The sequence below is a fragment of the Nicotiana attenuata genome, unplaced genomic scaffold (genome assembly GCF_001879085.1).
Source record: "Nicotiana attenuata strain UT unplaced genomic scaffold, NIATTr2, whole genome shotgun sequence".
NCBI lineage: Eukaryota > Viridiplantae > Streptophyta > Magnoliopsida > Solanales > Solanaceae > Nicotiana > Nicotiana attenuata.
The window spans coordinates 523,202-531,215 of record NW_017670547.1 but is presented as its reverse complement, the minus strand read 5'-3'; positions in this window follow the sequence as shown (position 1 = coordinate 531,215).

The window sequence follows — 8,014 nt, the reverse complement described above, 5'->3', positions numbered from 1 at the left end:
CGGCACCCGGATGGATCGGAATACCGCGAACTATGGGCCTCTGCTAGAATCATCTCTCGAAGACCATCAACATTGGGCACACAAATCCGGCCCTGCATCCTCAATACTCCATCATCTCCAATGGTCACATCCCTGGCATCTCCACGCTGAACCTTGTCCCGAAGGACAAGCAAATGAGGGTCATCATACTGCCGCTCCCTGATATGATCAACTAAGGAGGACCGGGAAACCACACAAGCTAGAACTCGACTGGGCTCCGAAAGATCCAATCTCACGAACTGGCTGGCTAAGGCCTGAACATCCATCGCCATAGGCCTCTCTGAAGTTGGTAAATATGCCAAACTCCCCAAACTCTCCGCCCGGCGACTCAAGGCATCCGCCACCACATTGGCCTTGCCCGGGTGATATAGGATAGTGATGTCATAATCCTTCAGCAGCTCTAATCACCTCCTCTGACGCATATTGAGATCCTTTTGCTTGAGCAAGTGCTGCAAACTCCGATGATCAGTATAGATCTCGCAAGGCACTCCATATAAATAATGACGCAGAATCTTCAAGGCATGAATAATGGCAGCTAACTCAAGGTCGTGGACATGGTAATTCTTTTCATGTATCTTCAACTGTCTGGACGCGTAGGCAATCACCCTAGCATCCTGCATCAACACCGCTCCAAGGCCAACTCTCGAGGCGTCACAATAGACAGTATAAGACCCCGAATCGGTAGGCAACATCAAGATTGGGGCTGTAGTCAAAGCTGTCTTGAGCTTCTGAAAGCTCGCCTCACACTCCTCTGTCCACTGAAATGGGGAATCCTTCTGGGTCAATCTAGTCATAGGGGCAGCAATCGATGAAAATCCCTCCACGAAGCGACGGTAGTAACCCGCCAAACCAAGGAAACTACGAATCTCTGTAGCTGAGGACGGCCTGAGCCAACTCTGCACGGCCTCTACCTTCCTCGGATCCACCCGAATACCCTCACTAGAAATCACATGGCCTAAGAATGCCACAGAGCTCAGCCAAAACTCACATTTTGAGAACTTTGCATATAACTTTTTCTCCCTCAAGGTCTGTAGCACGGTCCTCAGATGCTGCTCATGATCTTCCCGACTCCGGGAATATACCAGAATATCATCAATAAAAACAATCACGAACGAGTCAAGATATGGCCTGAATACGCTGTGCATCAAGTGCAGGAAGGCTGCAGGGGCATTGGTCAGCCCAAATGACATGACAAGGAACTCGTAATGGCCATATCGAGTCCTGAAGGCAGTCTTCGGGATATCTGGCTCCCGAATCTTCAATTGATGGTAACCTGAGCGCAAGTCAATCTTAGAAAACACCTGTGCGCCTTGAAGCTGGTCAAACATATCATCAATGCGAGGCAAAGGATAACGGTTCTTCACGGTAACCTTGTTCAACTGGCGGTAGTCAATACACATGCGCATAGAACCATCCTTTTTCTTCACAAACAAAACAGGAGCACCCCACGGTGAAACACTGGGTCGAATAAAACCCTTACCAAGCAATTCCTGCAACTGATCCTTCAACTCCTTCAACTCAGGAGGAGCCATACGATACGGAGGAATGGAAATGGGCTGAGTGCCCGGCAACAGATCAATGCCGAAATCAATGTCTCTATCAGGCGGCATGCCCGGAAGATCAGCTGGAAATACATCGGGATAATCCCGTACCACTGGAAAGAATCAACAGAAGGGGTATCAACACTAACATCTCTCACATAAGCCAAATACGCGGCACACCCCTTCTCAACCATGCGCTGAGCTTTAAGAAAAGAGATAACTCTACTGGGAGTGTGATCTAAAGTATCACTCCACTCAATACGCAGAACACCTGGCATAGCCAGCGTCACGGTCTTGGCATGAAAATCAAGAATAGCAAAGTGGGGCGACAACCAGTCCATGCCCAGAATAATGTCAAAATCCACTATACCGAGTAACAATAAATCTGCTCTGGTCTCAAAACCACAAATAATAACCAAACATGACCGATAAATGCAGTCCACAACAAGAGAATCTCCCACAGGAGTAAAAGCATAAACGGGGGCACTTAAAGAATCCCGAGGCACACCCAAATGCGGAGCAAAGTAAGTAGACACATAAGAGTAAGTAGAGCCTGGATCGAATAGAACCGATGCCTCTTTGTAACAAACCAGTATAATACCTGTGATGACGGAGTTGGAGGCAACAGCCTCAGTGCGCGCAGGAATACAATAATATCTGGCACGGCCCCTCTCTCGAGGGCGACCTCTATCTTCCCTACCTCCGCCCTGGCTGGCTGGGCAGGTGGGGTAGCTGCTGGAGCTGTGATCATGGCCTGAGAACTCTGAGGAGCGCGCTGTGGCTGAGCAGTCTGTGAAGATGCACCCCTACCAAGTCTGGGGCAATCCCTAACCATGTGGCGTGTATCACCGCCCTCGAAACAAGCTCTGGGAGGACGCGGTGGCTGTGACTGGCTGGGACTAGGCCTGCTGGACTGACCTCTGGAAACACCCCGCGCAGGAGGCGCGCTAGAAACTAGAGGTGCATAGTAAGGCTCCTGTGGTGTAGGCGGAGCTGGAGTACTGCCGGCTGCTGGAAGAGCTGAATGAACAGGGCGACCCGCATAACCCCTACCATAACGACCTGCTGATGGGGTACGGGCACCAGAGTAGTGAGCCGACTCTCGAGACCTCTTGGCCTCCCTCTCTCCTCGCTCCCTGGCGAGCATACCCTCAATCCTCCTAGCAATGCTCACTACCTGCTGGTAAGGAATGTCCATATCCAACTCTCGAGCCATGCTAAACCTGATGGGCGGAATAAGGTCCTCAATGAACCTGCGAACTCTCTCTCGAACTGTAGCAACCAAAGCCGGTGCGTGCCTGGCCAACCTGGTATAACGGATGGCATACTCTGAAACTGTCATAGCACCCTGGCGCAAGTGCTCAAACTCTGCGCGCCATGAATCTCTGAGGCTATGGGGAACAAACTCTCTCATAAACATGTCCGAGAACTGGGTCCAAGTCAGTGAAGCAGCCTCGACTGGACTGTCTATCTCATAAGTGCGCCACCAATCATAGGCAGCTCCCCGAAGCTGAAAAGCAGTGAAAGAAACCCCGCTGAACTCCACTATGCCCATAGTGCGAAGAATACGATGACACTCCTCTAGAAATCCCAAGGCATCGTCTGATGCTAATCCACTGAACACTGGGGGATCATACTTCTTGAACCTCTCAAGCCTGCGTTGCTCGTCCTCTGAAGCTGCTGACCCATCCTCGGGCTGAACTGGTGCTGCAGGCGGTGCCAGAATAATCTCGGGAGCCTGCTCAACCTGCACTCGCTGCTCAAGAGTGTGGACGGCGGGAGTCTGTGCTCCTCCCCCGACCTGGGATGTGGCTGCAGCAAGGGGAAGCAACCCTGCCTGAGCCAAGGTGGTGTACATGCTCATGAACTGAGCCAAAGTCTCCTGGAGCGCTGGAGTAGTAGTGGCAGTAGTAGGTGTGCCAGGTGCCCGGGCTCCGGCTGGATCTGCTGATGGTACCTCGGCGGCAGCTCGCGTAGGTGCTCTGGCTACACCACGTGCGCGTCCTCGACCACTTCCCCGGCCCCGACCTCTAACGGCTGTAGTAGGGGACGCGGGTGCCTGATCATATCGAGTGGCACGTGTCCTCACCATCTGTGAGAGAATAGAAGTCAGAAGTTTAGAATTGATGTCAAAATATCGCACGACAAGGAATTCAAATGAAGCGAAGATTTTTCCTAAACAGTTATATAGCCCCTCGTAGATAAGTACAGACGTCTCCATACCGATCAGCGAGACTCTAATAAACCGGCCTGTGTTCCGTGACTCCTATGAACCTAGAGCTCTGATACCAACTTGTCACGACCCTAGTTCACCGACTGTGAAAATGTCATGACGGCACCTAGTCCTCACGACCAGGTAAGCCTAATATTGCGGAAATATAATAATTGCAGAAAAAATAGAGAAAATCAAATCAAATACTAAAAGAAACTGTACTGAATGCCGCTTGGCAAGTACAACTCAATATCAAAAGTCTAAAACAATTCCCAAAACCCGGAAACTCACGGGCAACACAGGCTACAGAAGCGAAAAGTAAAGGCTCCAAACTCCAGATTATCTAACAACCGGAAGGAGAAAAACTAAGCGTTAGAGATAGAGTAAGAGGGAGACTCGTCGGTCTGCGGACGCAGCAGATCTACCTCGAAGTCTCCGTAGTCCTCCTGCCTCACTGATAGTGCGCCTGAGTCGAGGTACCTGGATGATTTGCACATGAAAAACATGCGCAGGAAGGGCATGAGTACACCATAGCGGTACTCAGTAAGTGCCAAGCCTAACCTCGGTTGGGTAGTGACGAGGAAGGTCAGGGCCCTACTGAGGCTAAAATATAATAATAAATTAACAGTATGAAAAATAAGCAATAATAGTGAGTACAACAGTGAGATAAGACAGGTTAAACAAGGCAATAGCAAATACACAAAGAACGGAACAACCACAGAATAAGTATAGCTCAATACCAATGGTAACAATGAGGATCTCCCAGGATACCATCCTGTAGTCCTGTTCTCAACTGTCCAGTGGATCTCCCGGGATACCGTCCCGTAGTCCATCATATGTGTATATCCGAAGGATCTCCCGGGATACCGTCCCGTACTCCAACTATCAATGTGCAGGGGGATCTATCGGGAATCTAACCTGTAGTCCCAAAGTAAAAGTGCAGGGGGATCTACCGGGAATCGAACCCATAGTCCCAAAGTAAACAAACAGGGGGGGGGGGAAGCTACCGGAATCCCACATCCGTAGTCCCAATGTAAATGCGCAATCACAATCAGAAGATACACAGAAATGAAGTACAAAGACAAGCAACGGGTAGTACAGGCCTAACATGCTTCATGTAATACAATCAAGGCAACTTAAGCAAGTAAGCAAGTTAAATCAACTAAACATGCTTTCCTAAGCTAGCACAGGTTATAGTTGCAAGTAGAATAAAGCAAATATGAAAGAAACTCAATCGTAATATCTTAAGTAAAACCGGATTTTCAACAATTTGCTCAAGTACGCGCTCGTCACCTCGTGTGCAAGGCACTCAAAAATAACAAATAACAATATCCTAAGGGGAAAGGTCCCCCACACAAAGTTAGACAAGCCACTTACCTCGAACCGGCTCAATATCAAAAGAAACCACGCCTTTGCCACGAGTATCCGACTCCAAATGGACCAAATCTATTCAATTACATATCGTAAATAATATTGCAAACAACTGATTCCGCTAATAAATTTACAGCTAGGGCGCAAAAATTGGTAAAATGACCAAAACGCCCCTCCAGCCAACGTCTCGGAATCGAATAATTGTCACATCTTCAGAACCCTCGTCCTCTCACGAGTCTAACCATATAAAAATCTCCCAAATCGGAGGTCAAATGCCCCCTCAAAACCCAATAGTTTGGTGTATGAAGTTTTACCCCAAATTAACAAACTTTTGATCCTAAATTCGAATTCCAATGATGTATTTAGCTATATAATGGTGAAATATAATGAAAACGGATCAAGGAAACGTTACCCAATAATTTTCTCTTGAAAACCCACTCAAATCGCCTTCTCCCGAGCTCTCAATCGACTTTCAAACTTATGAAATTTAACCCTCGAAATTGATATTTCTGAACAGTCATTTTCGCTTCTGCGGACAAGGGACCGCTTATGCGGTCCCGTTTAAGCGGAAAGCCAAGCGCTTCTGCGGTTTTCATTAAAGGGACAGGACCGCATCTGCGATAGCTGGGCCGCTTCTGCGGCTTCTGAGGAAGGGGCACAAGCCACTTCTGCGACGTCCAAGGACGCTTCTGCGGTTCCCAAGCCGCAGAAGCGAAAATACCAGAAAGGAAAATACCAGCTGCAGCAATTACTTAGAAATTTCTCCGATAACCACCCGAAATCACCCCGAGGCCCCCGGAACCTCAACCAAAAGCACTAATACCACCTAATACCTTATTTGAACTTGTACCAATCCTTAAAACACCTAAAACAACACCGAAAGTCCGATTAAATCAAAGATTCAAGCCTAAGAACTTCAAATTCCAACAAAACAGACTTTCAATCAAAAACCTAACCAAACCTCGCCTGAATGACCTGAAATTTTGCACACACATCCCGAATGACATGACGGAGCTACTGCAACTTCCGGAATTCCAATCCGACCCTCGAATCAAAAACTCACTATCGGACCGGAAACTTCAAAAATTCAAACTTCAGCATTTCAAGCCTAAATGAGCTACGAGCCTTCAAAATACATTCCGAACACGCTCCCAATCCCGAAATCACCTAACGGAGCCAACAGAACCATCGGATTTCCATTCCGAGGTCGTCTTCACACTGTTCTGATTACGGACCATTTTTCAACTCTTAAGCTCTCATTTAGGGACTAAGTGTCCCAAAACTCTCCAAAACTTAACACCGAACGTCCCGGCATACCAAAATAGCAGAAATGAACTTATGGGAAGCAGTTAATGGGGGATCGGGGCGTAAATTCCAAAAACGACCGGTCGGGTCGTTACAAGTTGCCTTTAGGATTCTTAGGTCCTTATGTTCATTAAGTGGGAAGTTTTTCCGATATGATTGGGTTTCCTAATTGCTTGTTTTACCTCTATATGCTCCATACGACATTGTTAGCTTTCCTCTAACTCTTACTTGTTACTTGGCCCTTATTTGCCTTAATTGAAGTGATTGCCCTCCTTATTGTTTTGTTATTTCTTAATTGTGAATTCCTCTATGACTCTGTGTATATGTGCTACACGTCCAAATTATTGTGGTTGTCGATGTAGTTATCACGTGCCTATTATGTATTGTTATTTTTGTAAAGGTGGTTGTGCTTCTTGGTTTTTTCGTGATTCTCTTGTTGCTGTGTACTCATACTCTTGGTGGTAGAAATCCTTGTGATTGGGTTGTTGAATTGTTGTTGTTGATTTTAAACTATATCTGGATTGTTGAAATGTTGAGGAGGAATAAGGGAGAATTGATGTTGTCTGGTGGGATCGGGTTGCACGCCGCAACAAAGAGTAATAAGGGTGGGCAGGTGGGATCGGGTTGCACGCCGCAACAGGAGGAATAAAGGTGATATATTTGAGGAGTAATAAGGGTGGACGGGTGGGATCGGGTTGCGCGTCGCAACAAGGAGTAATAAGGGTGAATGATCATGTTGTTACTGATATGGTGATATATATACTGTTTACTCTTATTGTAATTGTTAAGGAGGAATAAGAGAGGATTGTTGGGATCGGGTTGCACACCGCAACAAATATATATATACTATTTACTTTTATTGTAATTGTTACGGAGGAATAAGGGAGGATTGGTGGGATCGGGATGCGCGCCGCATCAATATATATATGCTTATGTTTCCTCTTTGACTGTAAGTTATTTGGTGGTTTTACATTTTATTTAAAATTTGGTTATAGCTGAATACTGAGAAGACCCTGGTCCATTTGTTTAAAACTTTGACAATTTGTATTTTGGGTTTCACTGAGTTGTGAGGGTCGGGTTATTGGCATTGAGTTGTTGACTTGCCGTTGTTCCTTGAAATCTTTCCCTGAAACTATTGTTCTGGTGAATTAGTTTTTAAAGTAAATCTACTACGTTGAATTATTTTCTCCTGTCCTATTAAGTTATTTGTAATATCGAACTTAAAATAAAGAAATTAGTACTACGCTATTATATGATTTTTAAATTTGAACTCGCCGTGTATATATTCACCTTTCATTAATACAAATTCCTATAGATGTTATATTTTATTTCAATTAGTTTCTCAATTAAATTTTCTTAACCCGATGATATTGAATCTTACTTAAAAAAAATTTATACTAAGTTTTTATTTATTAAATCATATATTAAAGGTAATACTTCCTTCGATGTTGTAATTTATTTGAAAAGGGTATCTTCTTATTTCAAAGGATTTCTAAAAATAACTCCATCTTTTCTTGCTGATTTCCTAATTAGTTTAGAAGTTTAC